This window comes from Staurois parvus, unplaced genomic scaffold, assembly GCF_062004578.1.
Source record: "Staurois parvus isolate SC_StPar_1 unplaced genomic scaffold, SC_StPar_1.0 ptg000475l, whole genome shotgun sequence".
NCBI classification, from domain to species: Eukaryota; Metazoa; Chordata; class Amphibia; order Anura; family Ranidae; genus Staurois; species Staurois parvus.
Genome location: NW_028318271.1, coordinates 7,069,664 through 7,094,087, shown reverse-complemented (window position 1 = coordinate 7,094,087; position 24,424 = coordinate 7,069,664).

Below are 24,424 nucleotides of genomic sequence, written 5' to 3'. Positions count from 1 at the left end.
AGGTAGAGTTAACATTTCTAGATTTTTCCTATAACAAAACAAATCTTTATTTTTGAGTTTTGTTTTAATAACATATACTTCCTAGCTCATGTTTCCTTATAGTTGCTTGTTAAACAGATAATATCCACCCGAATGACAAAGGTCATAACTCCTGCATTTCTAGCATGACATGGAAATCCTTCACCACGTGTTCCCAGCATGAGCTGAGCTCCCTCCGGCTCTGTCCAGCAACTTTTCATTGCATTACAACCGTGACATCTGAACACAGTTCGCAAGATGGAAAACAGCTGGAACGTTGGCCAAATGCAACATGAAATGTTACATAATGACAGTGTAACTGCGCAGCCACAACCTATGGAAGACATATAATGGCTCACATACTAGTGCCTGGCAACCAATTACCAAAAATCAACATGACTTTTATTTTTTTTTTAGTAAATGCTGGAGTGATAAACCACCTGCCAGATTCTTATATGTATCTCTCTCCAAAGGGCTAGTACCAATTCAAAGAGTAGCAACCGGATCCTCCAAAGCTGGAAAGTAATGCTCCAAGGAAGAATGGGCAACCTGCTGCTTAGGTGACCTCTGGTCAGCTGGTAAAAAAGAGGATCCCAATGGGGTGGGATCATTTGCCTATGTATTGCTAACTTCCAGAAGAGCTACTATGAATATGTCCAGGTCTCCCTTGCTAGTATAGAGGCTGTCTGCCATAGACAAAATTCCATGCAGACCGACAATGCAGGCTAAGTCAGGATGTCTAATTGTGAATTTATTGCAGAAAGCTTGATTAGGAGTGGCTTTAGGGGTCCAGAATACTCCATAACGCTATCAGCAATTAATAGGACAAACTTCCTAGCACAAATCCTTGTAGCTGCAGGCCCACGTTAAAGTCCCAAATCAGGTCTTACAATGTCCCAGGAGCTGACTGACACTCAGCATTCGAGACAAAAGATCCTTCTCCAGACGAGAACTCCAGGACAGTGTTCTCCAACAGAAATCCTTAGCATATCTTCTTTAGGTCCTTAGCCCAAGTACTAAGGCCAAATCTGTAAATCTTCTCTCACACTAGCTGCCTCCCAGGGGCAGCAGCCCCAGGAGAGCTTGAACCCTCCCAAGAGAGAAAAACACTCTGCAAAGGTCTCTTAAATATGTATTACCTCCCTCAACCACCTTCTGCAGCTTCTTCCCAGGGATTGGCTGAGTTCTGATAAATATTCATAGCTGGGTGATTTACTCTCTGTGCTCTATTTTCTGGAAGCTTCCTCTAAAAACAGGCAGGAGTAAGCAATCACTCAGCCTAGGAAACCCTGACAAAAAAAATGATCCTTGCTCCACTGACTACAGAGACCCCAAAAACTAAATTTAGCCCAACAGAGGCAGGGCACTATACCTAATAAAGAGGCAGTATTTTATTAGTTGCTAGTGATGTCACACATGGGGCAATAAAACCTCACCCCATAACTTCCTGCTGCATACAAGTCCTAAGCCACCCCTCACACTTTAGTAGACTAGTTAGCTTTAGGTTTGGCCATCATAGCCATTCAAGGTACACCAAGGCCAAGGATAGAGAGGCTGAACAAGAGAGTCTGCCTTAGTATAATTAGAACTGGTGCCTAGAATAGTAGGCCAAACTGTCACCATACTCAGTCAGCAGTTTGGTTCTAGGGGTACGGAACCCAGAGTCATAAGATCGGTAGTGTCACAATATAATACAGTATGTCACTAAACAAAATGCATAAACTGTGCAGGGGCAGCAACAAGCCAAACTGCACACTTGTAGGCAGGGCAGCAATCTGTAACTCTTTGTAATACACAGGAATGTGTTACTGACAATCAGCAATGGATGATGTGTAGGTGGCTGTATGCTGCCCTTGGAAGTCCTGCTGCTGTAGGTCATGGTCTATAATAGCTATGTAGAAATTCAGCACTGCCTGCAGGTATAGCTTTATCTTCCTTGGATGATACAATGAATGATGTGTGGGTGTCTGTATGCTGCCCCTGGCAGTCCTGCTGCTCTAGGTCATGGTCTATGATGGCTATATAGAAATTCAGCACTGCCTGCAGGCATAGCTTTATCCTCCTTTGATTCCACATCCAACATGGGGCCTCCTCGGGGCAGATTTTCCACACAAGGTGGATGGAGGAATCCTCCTAGCTGTGCTATTGTATTCTGAAGGGGAAGGAGGGAGGCTCCTCCACAGTGAGAACGCAAAATAAGGCCCCCCCCCCCATTCGATTGCAGAAAAAGTGATCCACCACAGAGTTTCTCCTGTGCTAAAACCTGAGGTTTGTAGTTCATCAAAAACAGTTAGAATTTAAAGAAAGCCTCTGAAGGAAAGCCTCATGACAGAGCAATTGCCAGTGCTATATAGCAAAAAATGGCCTGTCATAAAGGGGGTAAAACCACCATGAAGTAGTTAAAGAAGTTTATATTAGGGTTGTAGAGTAATTGTGAACAAGATCATCAATATTCGTGGCATAAAAATATAATTATTGTTATTATTATTGCTACTACCACTATAGCGCTTATCCAAAGCTCTGTTCTAGGATGACAAACAGTACTGCTTCCTGACCTTGGCTTAGGCATGCTTCATGTTCATTGACACTTATCGGGGTTGATTTACCAAAACTGGAGAATGCAAAATATGGTGCAGTTGTGCAAGATAGCCAATCAGCTTCACCTAGTTCAATTCATTCAGCTGGAAGCTGATTGGTTTCTGTGCGGAGCTGCACCAGATTTTGCACTCTTCAGTTTTAGTAAATCAACCCCAATGCAGGGGCGGACTGACCATTTGGAAACTCGGGCACTGCCTAAGGGCCCAGGGTCAGTAGGGGGCCCCATGAGATGCCCCTGGTACTTTTTTCATAGGCTTTTTTGAGTTTGGGCAAGGACACAGGGGCCCCATGATCCCTTATTGCCCGGGGGCCCCATGAGTTGTCAGTCTGCCCCTGCCCCAATGTCACAGTTGCTACTGCCAGCTGCTATAGAGAGTTAGCTCGGGGGACCCCATTAGAATTTTGCCATGGAGCCCCATGATTAGTGACTACACCCATGGTTCTTGTACTGTAGTGCGGATGACAACCAGGCAATTAGCATTCACAGAATGAGAAGTCAGCAATGACCGTTATTAGTTCTTGTACTATAGTGAGGATTCCCACTATTAAAATCAGACTTTTAGAATATACTCATCTCTTCCACCTGCTCGGCTTCCCAGCAGCGTGTCCCTCTTCAGGACAAGTTCCAGCTGTCAGAGCCGTAACAAATAGCCCTCTTCATTATTCCTGCCCCAAAAGCATTTATTCAGATGAGATGGAAATGATGTTAGTTGGGTTTCCCATGCATCACTGTAAGAACACGCATACTTGTGTGCCTCACTGGTGATGTGATGTTTGAACAGAACAAAGGCAGGACATAAGATTAATGGCCTTCAGAATAAAGTCACTGCACTTTCCAGATGTGAAGTAGATAGCGAGGAAATTCATTTTACTGCAAGATGTCTTCAGTCCATCAGTGATACTTCACAAGCGTTTTCATTACTCAAGGAGATGATAGATTACAGAAACAATGACTGGTGTATACAGTGTGGTTGCTAGCCCCCACCTTTCCCTCACTAAGTCCATCTCCCTAACTGGGTCAAAATGGTTATAATTCCAGTAGTGGTACCGAGAGACTCAAAGGTCTTGGATGAAAGTTCAGGCACTCTTCTCACCCTTGTAAAAAATTGTTTCATACTTTTTGATGTATTCATTATACGCGGGATGTGATGCAAAGTAATGCAAAATTGGACATAACTTTTTTATTAACTTACATAGGTTGTTCAATTTTTATGTTTGTAGAGTAACTCTTCCTCTATAGCAGGGGTCTCCAAACTTTTTAAACAAAGGGCCAGTTTACTGTCCTTCAGGCTTTAAGGGGGCCGGACTGTGGCCAGTGTGAGTAGAAAATGTTCTGGCATTAGTAGGAGTAAACACTGCCCCAGCATTGGTTCCAACAGGAGAATTCGTGCCCCATTGTTGGTTTTAGCAGGAGAAATAGTGCCCCATTGTTGGTTTTAGCAGGAGCAATAGTGCCCTATGGTTGGTATTAATTGGAGGAATAGTGCCTCATCGATGGTGACAGTGGGAGGAATAATACTCCTTCATTGGGTTTTAACAGGAGCAATAAAGTCCCACTGTTGGTTTTAGCAGGAGCAACAGTGCCCCATGGTTGGTATCACTGGGAGAAATAGTGCCCCATTGTTGGTTTTAGCAGGAGCAATAGTGCCCTATGGTTGGTATCAATGGGAGGAATAGTGTCTCATCGATTGTGTCAGTGGGAGTAAGAGTACCCCATTAATGGTGTCAGTGGGAGGAATGGTGCCTCATCATTGGTGTCAGTTGAAGGAATAGTGTACCAAGAGCCAGATAGAGGCAAGCAAATGACCACATCTGGCCCCCGGACCGCAGTTTGTTGACCACTGCTCTCTTCTTTCTTTTCGCTCTTCTAGTAACTCTTCTTTTTCTTTGTCATTGCAGTTAAATAATGGCTTCTAAGCAGAAGTAACATGCCCTCATGGAGTTCTTGACAAAGATGGGGTGCAGGTTGTCCAACGTCGATGGTCTCCCACTGTGTGGTTTCTCTTCAGTGCTGGTTTCCCTTCTTTAAACTTCGTCATCCATCTCTGCATATTGCTGTTGTCAATGGCGTTATCTCCGTAAACATTCTTTAGTTACAAAGTTAATCTGGTTGAAAAAACACACAAGTTCATCTAGTTTAACCAGTAAAAAGGAGAAAAATACAATCCCATATACACAATCCTACACCCACAGTTGATCCAGAGGAAGGCAAAAAAAACCCTCAGCAAAGCACGATCCAATTTGCTCCTGCAGGGAAAAAATTCCTACCTGATCCCCCGAGAGGCAACCAGATATTACCTGGATCAACTTTACCTGTAAATATTAGTATTCAGTTATATTCTGTGCATTTAGGAAATAATCCAGGCCTTTTTTAAAGCAATCTACAGATCTGGCCGGAACCAGCTCTTGAGGGAGTCTATTCCACATTTTCACAGCTCTCAGCCTTCAGTGGATGTCGGACAGTCTGCACTCCTCCTTCGTCAAGAACTCAATGATGGCATGTTGCTTCTGCTTGGAATCTATTATTTATGCACAATGAAAAAGAAGAAGAGTTATTATAGAGGAAGAGCAAAGCAAACCATAGATTATACAAATTTTCTTTTTCCACCACGCTATTCCACAGCGTATTGTGTTCTGCCAGTGGGGAGTCTTCCCTTCCGGCAGAACATAATGATCACTTCCAGCTACTATAGCTGCTGGCATTGATCGCATTAAAAAAATCCAACAGGCTGGTTGTACTGAAGTCGATCGATGAATTGACTTCAGTACAACCAGCCTGCCCATCTGTGGCCCGGCTTTACTCTACCAGCATGTGAAATTTGAATGACCTATATAAGTGCACGTCCCTGAAAACATTCAAGAGCCTTGGCAAGAACTTTCGTTCCTAGGAGAACATGCTATCCATAGGATTGGTGAGTGGGTGAACGCCCAAACTCATTCTGTCATCACTCTAAAGACACTGCATGCATGCACCTTTATACCTCAGTTACCAGGAAACCTTTGTTTTGAGCAGTACCACAGCTTACCTGTTTGAAGGATAGCATTGGGAACATGTTACATGTTCCACCCATGTTTATGTTCCCAATGCTGCAAGCGCTTCCTGACCCCCCTCCCCGTGACAGCAGTACAGGGAGAAGTTCCCTGTACAAGGTGTTACTTTTTAAAAACAGTGCAGTGTTCTCTGAATGAATGAACTACAAGTCTCGACAGACTATACTATTGAAATATGTCTAAGAGAATCTGAGAAGGAAAGAGGGGTCTAAAGTTGAGTTATCCCCCTACCCTCTGGGTAGTCACTCAATTCACACCTCCTTCCCACCTCGGCACTGCTAGGGATGAAGGCAGCTTCTCCTTTTTCCCTTCTTGAGTCATGTGATACATCATCCTGTCTTCACTCGCCGGTGTCACATTGAGACTGAGATGTGTTCTCAGCGTGCATCCTCCTCTTTCCTGTCAACAGTAGGCTGCTATGGGGGAAGGGGGGGTAGAGAGCAGAATCCTTCCTTCAGTAGCTATCAAAGTCCCAGGTCTCTGCTGTGCCTGACAGGAGTGATGCTGCAGTCACTTCTGTCAGTGAAGCTCCCAAGGTGCCCCACCCCACATAGCAAACATGCCCCTTCTGCCTCCCCCCGCCTTTGCCCCATTCCTGTCTGCAGCACATATTTTTTTAATAAGAGACATAATTACATTTTAACTAAACAAGCTACAAACTACTGCTCACTTAGAATTAAAATCCAGGAATAACCATCTGTCCAGATCACATCTGCACAATAAATGTAAGCCCTGATGAAGGGGGATTGGTGCATAGCCCATGAAACCTGTTGGTTATCAACTGTTGATAGACCCTTTTATCATCATAAATACAAAATCATTATCTTCATGGTTTGTTGCTGTTGTCCAGATCATCCCAGCCTACGCAATCACTGACTGGAGCTCAAGGACAGCTTTTTAATGCAGGTGCAGTCTATGTTCTCCACTGCAAATGGCACTGCAGTGGTAGAGGAAGTCAAGGGTCACTGGGAAAGCTATCCGATTGGATGCTGCCACCCCATGTGACTCTAGCAGCCATCTTGGGTCAGGCAGAGCCTATTTAAGGCCTTGACTCCCAGGCATTTCATGAGTAGGGACAGGTCACCCGCCTGACAGGGAAAGCGACTAGTGGCAGGGAGAGGTTCCAGTTGAGTAGGGAAAGGATAGGGACACGCCATGCTTCCGGGCTCCATTTGGGTTCAGACCAGCAAGGCCACATTTTGCCCCTCAAGACAGACACTGTCTGCAAAACTGAGACCTGCTCTGCTCTGTTGTGAATTACTGGATTCTGCAACAATACAAATTCTTTTCTCTGCAATAAGACGTTGTGTGTTTACTGCTGCAGCACCACGCTGCACCTCCTCACAGGTGGAGATTTTTTGGGAATTTATACAGTTTCTGTATACTGTGACATATAAGGAATATATTATTGCAGATTAGTAAAGTTACTGCAAGGTCCAGTTTCAGTTATCCTGAGGAGCACTATAACCCTTTCTAAATATTGGACCTAAAAGAAGGGGCAATTGCAAAGCTAAGAGAAACTGCTCTGTTCCAGCTATACATATTTTCCTGTTGTTGTAATAAACTGGCATGTTACATTTGTTTTGATGTATGCTGACATCTAGAGGTTGTTTGGGGCCATTGCAACTTGTTTACTTGTATGACTTGTTATCTCCCTTTGTCCTTCCCTCCTGTTTATTGCTCATTAGTTCAGTCCTAGCTAGACCCTCCTTATTTCTTCTGTGTTCCTTAGTAAGTGTTAGATCGTAGCGGAGACAGGGCTTAGGACAGTCATTGTCTTCTTACATGTAAAAAAACTAGAAAACATCCTCTGTACTGCACAGTAAAATTGTATTGTCTTATTAACCCCTTGCCCTCCAGAGGATTTACCCCCCTTCCTGACCAGGCCATTTTTTTGCAATAAGGCACTGCGTTATTTTAACTGACAATTGTGTGGTAATGCAACGCTGTACACAAATGAAATTTATGTTCTTTTTTTTACCACAAATAGAGCTTTCTTTCAGTGGAATTTGATCGCCTGTGTGTTTTTTATTTTTTGTGCTATAAATAGAAGAAGACTGACAATTTTGAAAAAAAACTATATTTTTGACTTTTTGCTATAAAACATATCCCATAAAAAAAAAAAAAATTTCTTCATAAGTGTAGGACAAAATGTATTCTGCGACATGTCTGCTAAAAATAAAAAATCCCAATATGTGTAAATTAATTGGTTTACGTGACAGTTATTGCGTCTACAAATGGCAGTAAATATACTGGATTTTTTTCTCTCTTTGTACTAGTAATGGCGGCGATCAGCGACTTATAGCGGGACTGCAGTGGGCATTCTGACACTGAGTGGGACCTGACTATCTGCAACTGACATCCCCAGTGACATTTATACAGTGATCAGTGCTAATTAAATGCACTGACACTGTACTAATCACACTGGGCAGGAAATGGTTAACATCTGGGATGATCAAAGGGTTACCTGTGTGCTGTGTGTGTTTCACATTGTGTGCTGTGTTGTGTTTTGCTAGGGAGACATGCTGCTTTGTATCTCTCTGCTGTGCAGAGAGATACAAAGTAGCATATACATGCAGACAGGAGAGAGATCTGTGTTGTTTACATACAGATCTCTCTCCTTGTAGCCCTACCGACGATAACCAAGTCCCGGCCGGGACCCGGTGATTGACATCCCGATCAGCCAATAGCGGCGCAGGTAGGGTGTGGCAGCGCCCCCTACCCGGAAATGCAAATCACGTGATTTTGCACAGCCCTGCTGCCCTGTAGTGGTACTTCTGCTTTAGGGTGGAGTGTAAGTGGTTAAAGAGTTAGACTGCCTGTGGATAGTGCCAAAACAGCAAGTGACCACACTGGCTAGGCAGACTGGGTCTATAGAGGTATGTCAATGCATAAAGCAGCATTTTAAACAGAAGATATTTGGGTCCAAAAGAGAGACTTTCCTTTCTAAAGGGGGACAGTTGTGAGCTTTGCAACCAGTGTCTAAAATATATTTACCCAAATATCTCTAAATAAATAAAAGATACAATGTGAGTGATATAGGAAACCGTCAAGTGGTTTGACTCTCCAGCAACTGACAAACTAAATGTCAGTTTTGGGTGTAGAGACACTTTTATGTTCAAATTCAGCTCTTGTGCCGTAGCCCTGAAATTTCGCTGCATTCTTCCATTCTCCAACAATGTTTTTTATTTCTGGCCGTATAAATTTAAACCATACTTATGATCTATTAGATGTGACGCACTTCCCTTTGTTGTACGCTTGATTGGCTAGGAGCCCCCCATGAGCAGACGTTGGGTGTCAAATGCATTCGCTATGCCTGAAGGGCCATCGTAGATAGACAGCGATATGTTTTCTATGGCACTGTACAAGGCAATGGCTTCCCAGGGACTCACTTTCGGTAGTGTCTGATTTAAGTAAGCAAAGAAAATTGGACGTGTTTGTGTTTGTTTTTCCTGAGGAAGAGAAGCAGCCAAGTGCACAGATATAGATTCTGGCTGGAGCAGACTGTTGGGGGAAGCGTCCTATGATTTCAATGAGGGGGTGCGCTTGAGCCAGTGGCGGCCATGCTTCGATGGCAGTGTCTGGCAGCGCTCAGCGATGATCTGAGGAACATTTGAGAATTTTGTATACGGTCTGGTGAAGCTTCACTGCTAGTCATGATACGCTTTGCTCTGCTCTTCCTCATGTGTGGATTTAAATGTAAAACATGAGCTTTATTTAATCTGCTTCCAGCAGACTGGGGAATTCAATGCACAAGCTCACTTAAAGGGCCAGTCCACCAAAAATGCATATTTTCACTGTTGGGTGATGATGGTGAGTGAGCAGTTGCTATTTCAAGGCAATGTGTGACCCAGAAGAAACTACTTGATATCCGGCAGGTTACTAAGTGACATGTTTCAGATACTTTCAGTAGTGCCCAGATTAACCTCTTGGCGGTATGATTTATTCCGATTTTTTGGGCTGAAAGCGGTACCATGTTTTTGCATGGAAATATGTAGTTTTTTATTGTAGGCTATAATTTTTAGGAATAACTCACTGAAATCTGTCCGAACAAGAGTCTAGTAAACATTCCGGATATGATAAAACTTGAAACACGAAATCATAAATTATAATTTATTAAATAATCATAAAAAATAATATAATAATAATATATTTAATTCAATAATATAATCAAACGACAAACACTGAAATTTGAAATACAGAGGCAAATTCGCACATCGCTGAGCAAAGTCGCAAAATCGTTTTCAGTGTCTGATGACGAATTTCCCCACGAATCATTATCACTCAATTCTGCAAGTGGTTCTGATTTACTATCACTGTTCTCTAGCTGGTCTAAAACTGCTTTTGACCTAAAGGGACGCTTTTTGGACGCCATGGACGTTTCTAAGTTTCCAGGCAGAAAGAACAGTCAAAATGAAGGCAGGGCACAGGACAAAGCAGTAGAGACAAAATATATGTGAAATGCATTGAAACAGCCATGTTTTACTATTATAATAATCATTTTAAAAAAAATGACATTTTTTAAAAATTTCAAATTTGCTGCCGGTTCCGGCACCCGTACGTCCCGACGTCACAGGGACCGGAACACAGAAGCTGGATGCCGGCATCAGCGGAGGAGATGGCCGGGGACGCTGCAGGGGACACATCGCGGGAGCGAAGAACAAGGTAAGTGCTGCAGGGACTCCCTGAGCAACGCCGCATGGTAAGCCCAAGTGTAGCTTGGGGTTACCGCTCTTGGTACTGAAATTTTACCCCGAGCTACACTCGGGAATACCGCTAAGGAGGTTAAAGAGTATTTCCACTTGCAGACAAATTGTCACTAAACCCACATCATTAAAAACTATCAATAAATGCTGTATCACAGGCTGTTCATACTCATGCAGTCACAATGGGATTTTTCTGTGTTGTGTAAAAAAAACCTGGTTGTTCCTGCTGTTCTCTATCATCCCTTCCTTTCCATGTCCCCAGTGCAGTTGGGAATTTTACAGAGCAGTGTTGTCAGCAACTGCACGTGCTCAGTTTTCAGCGTGTTTCTATAATGAGAATTTCTTCCCTATAATATCTGAGGAGCCCATGTGATTATAAAGTCACACATGTGGGCATATACACAGTGGTAAATGACAACCCACTCCTTCTCTCCCTTCTCCTCCAACTAAACACAAAAGGGGTGGGATATTACATCTTGATTGATGGAGGGTTCACTTTCCTGTTGTTCTAAAACACAGGCTGGAGGGGGCATGATATAACCTGTTACTGGCAGAAATCTGCCCATACCATATTGTTGCCAAAAAATAATAAAGATTTGGTTTCAAACATATATTTGTATAAAATATAAAACAGTTTTTATTTATTTTTACTCTGTATCTCAAATGCTATTTTTTTTTTATTTTTAACATGCGGCCAGCAGCAGAGGATTAGAAGCTCCTTCCGGCATCATTTGTCCCTCATTTTGATCTGATCTATATAGTTGTATATAAAATGCACTCTTTATTTTTCATCCAATTTCTAAATTGTCGCATTTGTAAACTCCATAAGCCAGTGTAAAGGAATAGTAGTGGTAAAAAAAAACACTTGTAGGTCTAACTAATCCTTTTTACTCTAACTGTCCTTTAAGGGGTTCTATGTCTACATACATTTGCTAATAAGTGTCCCTCGTTACCATCTCAAAAAGTTGGGAGGTATGCGTTACATTCCATCCCTGGAGAGCAAGCCAGCTTCTGTTCTTGGGTGGCCATCTTAACCCTAAGCGCTATATCTACCTGGTACCAATCCTTAGGCATATATACATGTGAGTGCTGTGTGAGGTTTAATATGGTTTAATAAAGTTGGCTGCTATGCACAATGCACCTTTTCCCTGATACTGTTTTTTGAGTGGCATTGTATTGCATTGAAAGGAATGTCAATGGTCAAAATGGTGACCCACATGGTGGGTCCAACCAAAAAAGTGCAGTGAGACCTATCTAGTGAATTCACCTAGCATCCTACGCTAGGAGTATACTACATTTACATATATCAATCACTAATGTAATGGCATCCAGCACCCCTCAACCTGGAAGACTCATGCCACTATCGTGAATGCAGGGTGCAATGGGTGGGCCACCTAAGATGAGCCACCATGACACCCTGAATTCACCATGTATTAAAATACAGAGCTCCACTCAGAGCATCACATCAGCGCCACTCCCCACTCCATACATCTGAGAGGACCATCCACAGATTAGGATACAAAGGAACCCATCATATCACATCATATCACATCATATCATATCATTTTTACTTAAAAAAAGTCCTGGATTCTTTCTTGGATACACAGAATATAACTGGATACAAACATTTGAAAGTAAAGTTGATCCAGGGAATATCCGATTGCCTCTCGGGCGATCAGGAAGGAATTTTTTTCCCTGCAGGAGCAAATTGGATCATGTTTTGCTGTTTTTTTTGCCTTCTTCTGGATCAACTGTGAGCATAGGATTATAACTTTTTTTTTTCTATGGTTGAACTGGATGGACTTTTGTCTTTTTTTCAGCCAGACTGACTATGTAACTATATATCATACACACTGAGGGGGCCTCCAGTGTATGATTGGATGGGTTGAGGGTCACTTGTGGGGTGAGCTCAGAGTTGAGCTTTGAAGCTGAATTCCAAAGAAGAAAAAATCCTTCCTTGCAGCGGGGTCACCCCTGCACTGCAAGAGTTGCATTTTGGTCCCTAGGATAGGCTTTAAATTAGTATATTATTCATTTAAAGTGGGTTTTGACAGGTACTCATTCCAACTTCCGGCTCAGTTCGCTGTGTCCCCTCTCTCCCCCCTGCAGCTCTCTGGGACATTTCACAGATCCCAGAGGACAGCGCCCCATTCTCAAAGAGCAGCATGATTTGCGCATGCACAGTAGGAAACTGGCTGCGAAGGCACAAGGCTTCATTGCGGGTTTCTCTTAGTCAAGATGAATGAGGACACTGCTGGATCCCTGGACAGGTAAGCGTCCTAATAATATTTGTAGCTGCTGACTTTTAACTTTTGGGAGGGCGAGCCAGAGCTCCTCTTTAATCAGTATACAGTATTATCATTATAGAGTGTAGAAATCTTTTTTATATTGGGGCAGCACAGTGGCTAAATGGTTAGCACTTCCGCCTGTCGGTACTAGGGTCGTTGGTTCAAATCCCAGCCACGGGACCACCTGCTGGAGTTTGCATGTTCTCCCTGTGCCTGCGTGGGTTTTCTCCGGGTACTCCGGTTTCCTTCCACACTCCAACGACATGCTGGGAGGTTAATTGGCTCCTGTCTAAATTGTCCCTAGTATGTGTATGTATGAATGTGAGTTAGGGACCTTAGATTGTACGCCCCTTGAGGGTTAGGGACTGATGTGAATGTACAATATATGTAAAGAGCTGTGTAAATTGACGGCGCTATATAAGGACCTGAAATAAATAAATAAATTAAATATTTGACTGCATTGCTGTAAAACAGAAGGGTGGATTTAAAGCGGAGTTCCACTCACCCTGTCACAAAATAAAAGTCAGCAGCTACAAAAACTGTAGCTGCTGACTTTTAAAAATCAGCCACTTACCTGTCCCTCGGTCCTGTGGTGTGTCCACTGAAGCCTGTTTCACTGGCTGTCCTGTATTCCAGGAGGACGGCTTCTTCAGTGTGGGCACCTGGCTGTGATATCTTGCGGCTTCACAGCCGGGTACCCACTGCGCATGCGCAAGTAGTGCTGCACTTCATGAATGGTCCTGTAGTCTTCTTGTACCTGTCCCAAAAGACTACAGGGAGGGAGGGAGGACACCTTCCGCTTCTGATCGTCTAGGCGATCGGACCAGAAGTAGGAGCGGGTACCTGTCAGATTCAGGTACCCGCTCCCCCCCACCCCCCAAAGGTGCCAATATTTAATAGGGAGCAGGGGAGCAGTCCTTAAAGTGGAACTTCTCCTTTTGGGTGGAGCTCCGCTTTAATAAAGGCAAATAGAGTGTGCACTTTGCAAGTGCAGTTGCACTCATTTTCCCCTGACCTTAGGAAATGTGGTGAAGCTTCACTTTGTATAGAATACCCAATCAGGTGCAAGGAAAATAAAAATGATGCATTTTTGCTTGCACATGATTGGATTGCACAAATCACCACATTCACTGAGCTCTGGGGAATATGAGTGCATCTGCACTTGCAAAGTGCACAGTCTATTTGCCTTAAGGAAATCCAGCCCATTGTATCTATATTCTGAGAAAGCAGAGTACTTATAATTACATTATTAAAAATAATGCACTCAAAGTCTTTTTTTGCATCCCTGGCATCAATCTATCTCTAAACAAATATTTTTATGAGAAGGACAGGCAAATATGAGAAATCACCTCTAAAACTAAATCTTACACTTTGTAGTGATATCATGGGGATGCTGTCCCTTTAAGATGATTTAAACAAAGTATATGTGTTTAAATGATTCTGTGAACATTTCTGCCCAAAATTGTCATCGCTATTGACGAGTACAGATAAAAATAATAAATGGTCTGGCAGCAATTTAAAAAAATCTTTGCTCCATTTAATGGAAGATTGGTTATGCGTAGTTAATATCTACTTTTAAAAAATTACGTGTATAAATATTCCCCGTCACTGACATCTTACACAAAAACACTGTAGTCTATTATTGCGGAAAGCAGAGTTTTCTTTGGCGTTGGTACAATAAGATAATGTTATAGCAGAAAATGTTGGTTTTAACATTATTTGTGATAAAGCCAAAAAAATATTTAAGTAGAAAGAAAAACAGCTGCGTGTGCACAGAATTTTATAAATGTCAGAATGTCCATGTATTGTTATAAAGTGTTAAAGGGGAACCACAGCGCAGGTCCATTGAGCAAATATGTTCAGTTATTATAGTCCTGTTTGCTTTAAAGCAAAACTCCAGGCAGATTAAGGGAACACCAATTTATACAGGTTCATGTAAAAATCATTAAATCATTAAAGTGTATGTGAAGACGATGCTTTTGAAATTTTGGATAGAATAGGGAAGGGTTGGGCCTTCTGTCAGGTGTTTATTCCTGTCTGTGTCCCCACTTATGGGGGGCAACATGTTGGTGGGGCCTAACCAGTGTACCCAAAATTGAGTAAATACACATGAAAACTTAAAGTGTTACTAACCCCAGGACACGGCATTCACTATATCTGGTCTCCCACAGTACACAGAACATGGGAATTATTTCTGTAAATATAAACTGCTAAATACCTTTTCTCATCAGCAGTAAGAGCAGTCCTGTGACTTCTATCAGTGTTCAGCAGAGTACTGGTTAAAGCTAGTAGGAAGAGTTCTCATTCTCCCCTGATTGTCCTATGAGGCTACATATCCCCTGACCCTAGACAGTGCTGATTGGCCCTGTGCTGATCACACATACCCTCCCAAAGAATAAAAACTCTCTAGCAATACACACCAAACTGAGCATGTCCAGCTTGCCCCCAAGGCTTTGTTCTATCTGCAGATAGATTGGGGACAGTATAAGAAGGGGAGGATCAGAGAAGACCGGATCAAACAGCCTTTTTACACAATGCAGAGGATTAACCCCCTCAGGTTCCACAGTGAGTATAACAAGCATGCATTACTGCATATACAGACTGATTTTTCTGTTGTGGGTTTAGTAGCACTTTAAACTTTGTCTATATTGCAGAAATTGGCTGTTCACAGAAATAAGGCAAGTTACAGCATTGGCACCACATATGTTGCAGGTCGTACACTTGTTCTGGCAGAAGAGGGCGCTGTTTATCCACAAGGCACTTTCCAATAATGATATACCAGGCACCTACAAACCACAGAATGCCTGAGGAGCACTGCCCTAGGAGGGGTTATGATATTGTTTGTTCACAATGTGATCCCCAGATATCCTTGCATACAGTATATCAAGTTAGCAGTTGGAGACTGACAGAGAAGACACCCTGTAAGGGGAAACCTACTCTTTCCCTATTGGACTGGTACCTCTCTAAGCCTAGGGTCACACCTGTGCAGGCTGTGTGGCCTGCAATTGCATGGGCATGGCCACCCATTCTTTTCAATGGGCTGCCGTGCCCATGTGTTCCGTAGAAAAAAAGGTGCATGCACCTTTTTAAAACGCAGCCGCAGGGGAAATGGTGCTTTTGCCCATGTATTTTCCCTGCAGATCCCACACCCACAAATGCGCTGCAGGTTGAGATGTGAGTGGGGTGCCATTAACAACTAATGGTAGCCCTGCACGTCTCATAAGAGCCGTGCAATTTAGCTGCGGGTGGAACAGCTGCGATTCCCGCACCCGCAAATAGCCTGCAAAGTGCGGGCAAGTGTGGACCAAGGGTTACTCTTTCCCTAACCAGAGGGTCTCTGTCACTATCTTACTCCCACACCCTGAATGAAGCAGAGTCCCACTACTTATGGACTTCTGAGTCAAGATGGCTGCCCAAATCTCACAGAACTTTGGTATCCAATAGGATAGCTGTCCTCCCTAAGATGGCTGCCTACAATGGGGTCCTACAAGCCTGAAGAAACAGCAAAGTGCCACCTTCAGGTTGGAGGGTCTTTTGCAGCCTCCACCTTCCTACAAGCACTATGCTGGTCCTGTCATCATTGCTACTGAGACCCAAAGTGTGGGGGAATACAAAAATTTAGAGTTATTCACTTGGACATCAAATGCATATTTTCAGGAAAAAATATATTATTATTATTATACAGGATTTATATAGCACCAACCGTTTGCACAGCCCTTTACAAAATGAAGGCAGACAATACAGCTGCAATACAATTCAATTCAAAAGTTATCAGAGGACACTGCTTGTTAGAGTTTACAATCTAAGAGGAAATACACTAAAATGAACATTAGAGCAAATAAACACAATATTATTCCCAATTTTGGTAAATTTTAAAAGATGGGGTTATGTTTAACAAGCGGGGCCCTCTGATCCCTCCAGTATTAAATTGTATTGTAATTGTACTTTCTGCCCTTATGTTGTAAAGCTCTGTGTAAACTGTTGGTGCTATATAAATCCTGTTTATTGTTATTAATATTAATAATGTTGAATAAATAGATACCAGTAAAATATAATATAACAGAGCTTAAAATATATTTTTAAGATGATTTTTTTGCCACCCTTCCCCTGTGTTCTGGGTTATTCTCCAGTGTACAGTCCCAAACAGCGGTTCTGAATCATTGACTCCTGGTTCCAGTTGTTTATAGGTGCAGGTAAACCTGCTAGAATTGGTAATTACAGTTACCGCTTTCGGAAGGGAGGTCTAGCTTTGCCAAATTTACAAACTTACCATTTTTCTTCCCAACTGGTTCATGCTCATTGGTGTTTCGCCCAGATATGAATAACGCGGCAGCGATCCTTACATCCTATGAGTCCTTACAAAATCTTGCTCACAGGCAATCTACCCAGAGAAGGGAGGGTACGAAAGTTTTCAACATGACTCTCGGGGTTTTTGAAGACTTTATTACATAGTATCGTTCTTCAAAACAAGGGTTTTTTAGTTTTTTGCTTGGAACATTTGTCAAATCAGCCAAACAGTTGTTGAAAAAGGTACACGAGGGCCAACTTCAGATCAAAAGGTGAGTATTGCAGCCTGAGCTGCTTTTTTAACAGTTCCAAAAACAAAGTTAGTCCAGAGTTGGGCTTTAAAGATCATCGGTCATATATTAATGTGGATGGCTTGTTTACCAGTGAATACTATATGCTAATTATATTACAGAAGGAATCTAATTCCAGGGGGTTGACAACTCAGCACTTGAAGTGATAGTTGAAAAGATTAAACTGTTGGCAGGCCTGAGAACTTGTAAGGATACAACATTTTAAATTTAGAGCTCTGAGAAACTGGTTCACAGCACCAGCTGTCTTCTGAAAGACAGCAAGTTATTATCTAGGGCTGGAAGTCACTCTAGAAATGCAGGTAGTTCAGCAACAAATATAATCAGCTGACAATCTATACTACATAGCAGGGGTATTGAATTAAAATTCAAGGAGGTCCGGTCACTAAAATTGCCTTCTGGCCGAGGTCCGAAAATAAATGTCCCCCTTACATCAGGTTCCCCCTTCAGAGTAATATATTACATCGGGTGCCACCATCAGACTTCCCCCATAAATCAGTTGCCACAGTCAAGAGTACCCTCCTATATCAGGCGTCCCCATCAGAGCACCCCCTTAAGTAATATGTTTTCATCAGAGTGCCCCCATACATCAGGCATTTCCATCAGAGTGGCCTCTTACATTTGGCGTTCCATTAGAAGGCCCCCTTACATTTGGTGTCTCCCATCAGTGTGCCCCCTTACATCAGCAGTCCTCAGTAGAGTACCCCATTATCAGGGGCAGACTGACCATTTGGAAACTCGGGCACTGCCCGAGGGCCCGGGGTCAGTAGGGGGCCCCATGAGATGCCACTGGTACCTTTTTCATAGGCTTTTGTGAGTTTGGGCAAGGACACAGGGGCCCCATGATCCCCTATTGCCCGGGGGCCCCATGAGTTGTCAGTCCGCCCCGGCCCATTATATAAGGTTCCCCCATCACAGTGACACCTTACATAGGGTGTGGCCATCAGCGTGCCCCCTTATATTAGGTGTCGCCATCAGAGTGCAACTTTACATCATGTATCCCCATCACATCAGGTGTGCCCATCAGATTGCTCCTTTACATCAGGTATCTCCAACACAGTGCCACTTTCCATCATGTTTCCCCATCAGAGTGCCCCTTTACATCATATTCCCTATACGAGTGTCACTTTCCATCATATGTACCCATCAGAGTGTCCCTTTCTACAGTATGTGCCCCCATAACATATCATGTGCCCATCAGAGTGCCCCATAACATAAAATAAGCGGCATGCTGATAGGCACATTTTATGTTAAGGGGCATTCTATGTTGTACCCGACAGTGTGCCCCAGAACATTAAATGTGCTTATCAGCATTACCCTTTAACATTAAATGAGCCCATCAGTGTGCCCCTGAAAAAGCACACTCTACCTAATGGCAGACAGGAGCGGGAGGCAGGAGCTTGCTGGGATCCTCGCTGAAGGGGGCGGAGCGCGAGCTTGTGGACAGGCAGGAGAGACAGTGAGCTGCAAGGGGCGGGGCACACACGTGATGTCATCGGTTGCTGGGACGACCACCCTACTGAGTGGAGGATTTGTCATTCTTGTCTGGCGGGCTGGCGGTTCAGCCGGGGGTGCTGCTCTCGGACCACGGTCCGCCATTTAGTGACCGCTGCTCTATAGAAATGACACATCCTTATTCTGAATATATCAGTCTGTCCTCTGCCTAATAACAGGCCCACAATACCACTTGAACTGTAGAGCGCCCCATATTTAAATATATAATGTATGAGCTCCGAGGGCTTTTGGGCTCTGTCATTCCACTCTTTCATTTACAGCTAACCCTTATAAAATCTAATATAAGCTTGAACATGTTAATGTAATTTTTAAAGTCATTTAAATTATTTTTTAAATCTACAGCTTTCATGAAAGGTATTGTACATGTAGCAGCCTCCTAGCGTTGGATACTAGGTAACTTCAGTTCTTGGCTCCTTTTGTAATTTGCCTCACAGGTTGGGAGTTTGATTGCTTCCAACTACCTTTTGGAGGAAGCTTCTAGAGCAGGGGCGGACTGACAACTCATGGGGCCCCCGGGCAATAGGGGAACATGGGGACCCTGTATCCTCGCCCACACTCAAACCACACCCAAAAAAGCATATGAATGGTACCAGGAGCATCTCATGGGGCCCCCTACTGACCCCAGGCCCTCGGGCACTGCCCGAGTTCCCAAGTGGTCAGTCCACCCCTGTTCTAGAGCTTAGGGCAGGAAATTCAAATAACCAGCCTGAATATTTATCATGCTCCAACCAATCCTTGGAGAGGAGTGTCCAGAAAGGAGATGGGTTTCCTCTCCATGGAGAGTTCTAAAGCCTGAGGGGCTATTGCCCTTAGGCAGACCATTGACAGTGCAGCTGTTCCAGAGGCGTCAGTGGGGTCAGGGCTGAGGGCTTGGATGGACTGTGCTAGAAGATGATTGAAGGACCTCACCACAAGGGGTCTGGTCTGGAGAAGAACCATCTCACTTACTGGATTGTGTCCAGAGGAAGCTGGAAACTGACAACTGTCTAGGTGACTTGTGAGTAAAGATCCTTAGTTGATCCCCGTGACTGTGCAGTGTTCTGTGCAAAGGCGCAAGGTAACCATATGCCAACAAACCTTGGCTTGCGGTCTCCAGCTGTGAGGTCTTAGCCTGTTCAGAAACCTGCCTCGTGGTCCCCAGCTGTGAGATCTTAGCCTGTTCAGAAACCTGCCGCGTGGTCCCCAGCTGAGAGGTCTTAGCCTGTTCAGAAACCTGCCTCATGGTCCCCAGCTGTGAGGTCTTAGCCTGTTCAGAAACCTGCCTCGTGGTCCCCAGCTGTGAGGTCTTAGACTACTCAGAAACCTGCCTCGTGGTCCCCAGCTGTAAGGTCTTAGCCTGTTCAGAAAGTTATCTCATGGTCTTCAGCTGTGGGGTTTACACTGTCCAACATTCACTTTTACCTAAGGGAACATTGTCCTCTAATTACTATATGCTAATCATTTTGGAGTATCCCATATCCCAACGCCTCTTTAAGCAATAAAGAGGACTGCCAATAAGCTGCATTTCCTATTTACCCTGTGATCAGCTGTGATTTGACACAGCTGGTCACATGGTAAAAGCGGCTGTGTGATTGGCCCGTTCCTTAGTCATGTGATCAGCTGTGTCCAAAGAACACAGCGATCACAGATCGTGCACAGGGGATGTGATTCTGGGAGGACGACCATGACTTACTCTTTAACCAGTTCCTGACCACGCTATAGCCAAAAGATGGCTACAGTGCGGTCGGGAACTGGTTAAAGAGTAAGTCACCAGTCACACCGCTGCGATTTAACATCACGCAATTTGTGTGCAATTTCAGTGCGATTTCCAAGGACTTTATTGCTACTTGTGAAGATTTTCAATGATTTCTTGTAATTTGCAGTGCGATTTTCATTATATTCTATGTAAGTGAAATGGCAACAAAACTGCAGAAAAGGTAATGCAAGAACTACTTTAGAAATCGCGCTGCAGCAAATGGAACGCTAAGACCCTGACATTCACATACATTAGATGCGCTTTCAGGTGCAATTTTAATTCTCAAATCACACCTGAAATCGCACTGGTATGACCGGCACTTACTCCACTTTGTGATAAACACATTCCCCTCTGGGTGATCTATATACATTGCAGGGATTTTCACAAACTTTGTTGCAGATTCCTACCTTTTGTTATTCTGAAGAAAGAGCTATTTGTCTCTGTCCCTATGGAAAGTGAATCTAATGGGAGTGGTTTCACAATTATCAATCAGCTGCTGCACCTGCAGGGCTCTAATGAGGAAAGTAGCAGGGTCTGCATCCCTTTAGTTGTGGTTTCCTATTGTGAGCAACTCATCAAAAATGACATTTTTGTTGCAGGGGATGAAATCTGACTCATATCTTAGTGCAGACTTCTGGGAAAATCAGTGAGCCAATCACACAAGCAGGAAATGATGTTGCAGGGGGCTTTCTATACACATTCTGGGTATAGAACACCTCCAGGTAGCCATATTGCATTTGACAGAAAATGACAGCACTGCAGATTGAAAAGGAAAGTTCATTTTTAATTACCGTATTTTTCGCTCCATAAGACGCACCTGACCATAAGACGCACCTAGGTTTTAGAGGTGAAAAACAAGAAAAAAAAATATTCTGAACCAATGGACTGCAGACACAGTACAGGGGATGACCAGAGACTGCGGACACAGCACAGGAGATGACCAGAGACTGCGGACATAGTACAGGAGATGACCAGAGACTGCGGACAAAGTACAGGGGATAACCAAGAGACTGCGGACATAGCGCAGGAGATGACCAGAGACTGCGGACACAGTGCAGGAGATGACCAGAGACTGCGGACACAGTGCAGGAGATGACCAGAGACTGCAGACACAGTGCAGGAGATGACCAGAGACTGCGGACACAGTGCAGGAGATGACCAGAGACTGCGGACACAGTGCAGGAGATGACCAGAGACTGCGGACACAGTGCAGGGGATGACCAGAGACTGCGGACACAGTGCAGGGGATGACCAGAGACTGCGGACACAGTGCAGGAGATGACCAGAGACTGCGGACAGTGCAGGGGATGACCAGAGACTGCGGACACAGTGCAGGGGATGACCAGAGACTGCGGACACAGTGCAGGGGATGACCAGAGACTGCGGACACAGTGCAGGAGATGACCAGAGACTGCGGACAGTGCAGGGGATGACCAGAGACTGCGGACAGTGCAGGGGATGACCAGAGACTGCAGACAGTGCAGGGAATGACCAGAGACTGCAGACAGTGCAGGGAATGACCAGAGACTGCAGACAGTGCAGGGGATGACCAGAGACTGCAGACAGTGCAGGGAATGACCAGAGACTGCAGACAGTGCAGGGAATGACCAGAGACTGCAGACAGTGCAGGGAATGACCAGAGACTGCAGACAGTGCAGGGAATGACCAGAGACTGCAGACAGTGCAGGGAATGACCAGAGACTGCAGACAGTGCAGGGAATGACCAGAGACTGCAGACAGTGCAGGGAATGACCAGAGACTGCAGACAGTGCAGGGAATGACCAGAGACTGCAGACAGTGCAGGGAATGACCAGAGACTGCAGACAGTAAAGGGAATGACCAGAGACTGCTGACCTTTGGGGAGGGAGGGGGAGCGGGTACCTGACTTTGACAGGTACCCGCTCCCACTTCCGCGGAGTTGTCCTTCCCTCTTCTTCCCGGGCCGGCTTCTGTGACAGCCGGGTGCCCACTGCGCATGTGCGAAAAGCGCTGCGCTTTGTGAATGGCCCGGCGCCTTCTGGGACCTTTCATGTGTCCCAGAAGACACCGGATCATTCACAAAGCGCAGCACATGCGCAGTGGGCACCCGGCTGTCACAGAAGCCAGCGCAGGAAGACTGTGCAGCGCTGGAGCAAGGAACAGGTAAGGCCCTGCAGGAGACAACAGCTTAACAGCCGGCCCGGTATTCTGACATGGTGGCCGCAAAAATACCGGACCGGCCGCTTTATATTCGCTCCATAAGACGCACTGACATTTTCCCCCCTTTTTTTGGGGGAAAAAAGTGCGTCTTATGGAGCGAAAAATACGGTATATTCAATTACAATATGATTTGTGCCACAATTGTATATGCTATATTATTTTTTCTTTTATTTGCTGTTTTTTTTTCCTCCATGAAAGTGAAGTTACTCTTTAAGTTTATAATGGAAAATAAATGCAAAACACTTGTGTGTAGATATAAAAACATATACACCTTTCCCCCCCTTTTTTATAAGCAATCACATACCCTCTGTTCTCAGCTGCATAAGAGCTAGGGGAGGAGAAACAACAGTGAATGTGCAGAGGGGAGGGGATGTCAGGACAAGTCTAATCATTAGAGAAAAGCAGGCAGGATAGCTAGAGAACTGACCACAGTGTGCTCTCCTGTTTAGTGTGGTCAGTGTTTAATAGGAAAGCAGAGGAACACCAGGGATGTCACACAAAGGAAGTAATACAAAGAGAACAGGAGACTTTTTCATACAAATACGTGGTACAGCAGGCACATACAGTATACTGCCAAAAGTATTGGGACGCTTGCCTTTACACGCACATGAATTTTAATGGCCCCCCAGTCTTAGTCCATAGGGTTTAATATTGCGTTGGTCTACCCTTTGCAGCTCTAACAGCTTCAGCTCTTCTGGGAAGGCCGTCCACAAGGTTTAGGAGGGTGTCTATGGGAAGGTTTGACCATTCTTCCAGAAGCACATTTGTGAGGTCACTTGGTGGCTGAGTTGCTGTTGTTCCCAGTTGCTTCCACTTTGTTATAATACCACTAACAGTTGGCTGTGGAATATTTAGTAGCCAGGAAATGTCACGGATGGACTTATTGCACAGGTAGCAACCTATCACGGTACCACACTTGGAGTCACTGAGCTCCTGAGAGCGACCCATTCTTTCACAAATGTTTGTAGAAGCAGTCTGCATGCCTAGGTGATGATTTTATACACCTGTGGCCATGGAGGTGATTTGAACACCTGAATCCAATGATTGCAGGGCTGGACCAATACTTTTGGCAACATAGTGTATATAGAAGACCATTTTGGATTGTATGACAGCTGATGAGGAGCACAGAGGGTACTTATAGAGGAAATTACATACAGAAGAAAAGTGTGGAGGGCATGGCGGAGAGAAATATGTGCATGAAAGGAGGGAAAAATGTTGGGGTTACATATATTCTAAGTATAATTTTTATAGCATAGTTATATTAGTTCAGTTTCAACAAATATTCATCATACTTGGCTGATGTCTGTGCAAGCTACAAATTGCTATAAACATCACAGATACTACAGTGATAGCAGAAGTCTTTTGAGCCCATAGCTGAGCTACGGCCCTTCTGCACAGTATCTGTAGGAGTGTCGCTCTCTCGGTACTGCTGCCATTCAGAGAAATTCTTGGTTTTTATTTCAATGAATACAAGGTGTTTTCTGATTGAATAAGGTAGAGAAGTCGCTTCCCCACCTCTCCTCCTTGTCCAATCTGAATACTCTGAATGGCGACAGTGCCAAAGGAGTGACCCCTCTGCTGTTATTCTGCAGAAGAGCAGCTTTTATTCAAAGTTTCCTGTTAGGAAGACAGAGGTGGGGTGGTAAAGTTACAATCTCAACCTTGTCCAGTCATAGATTAGCCTCAAACATAGGTTTGGGCAAACCAGTTCATCCAGCT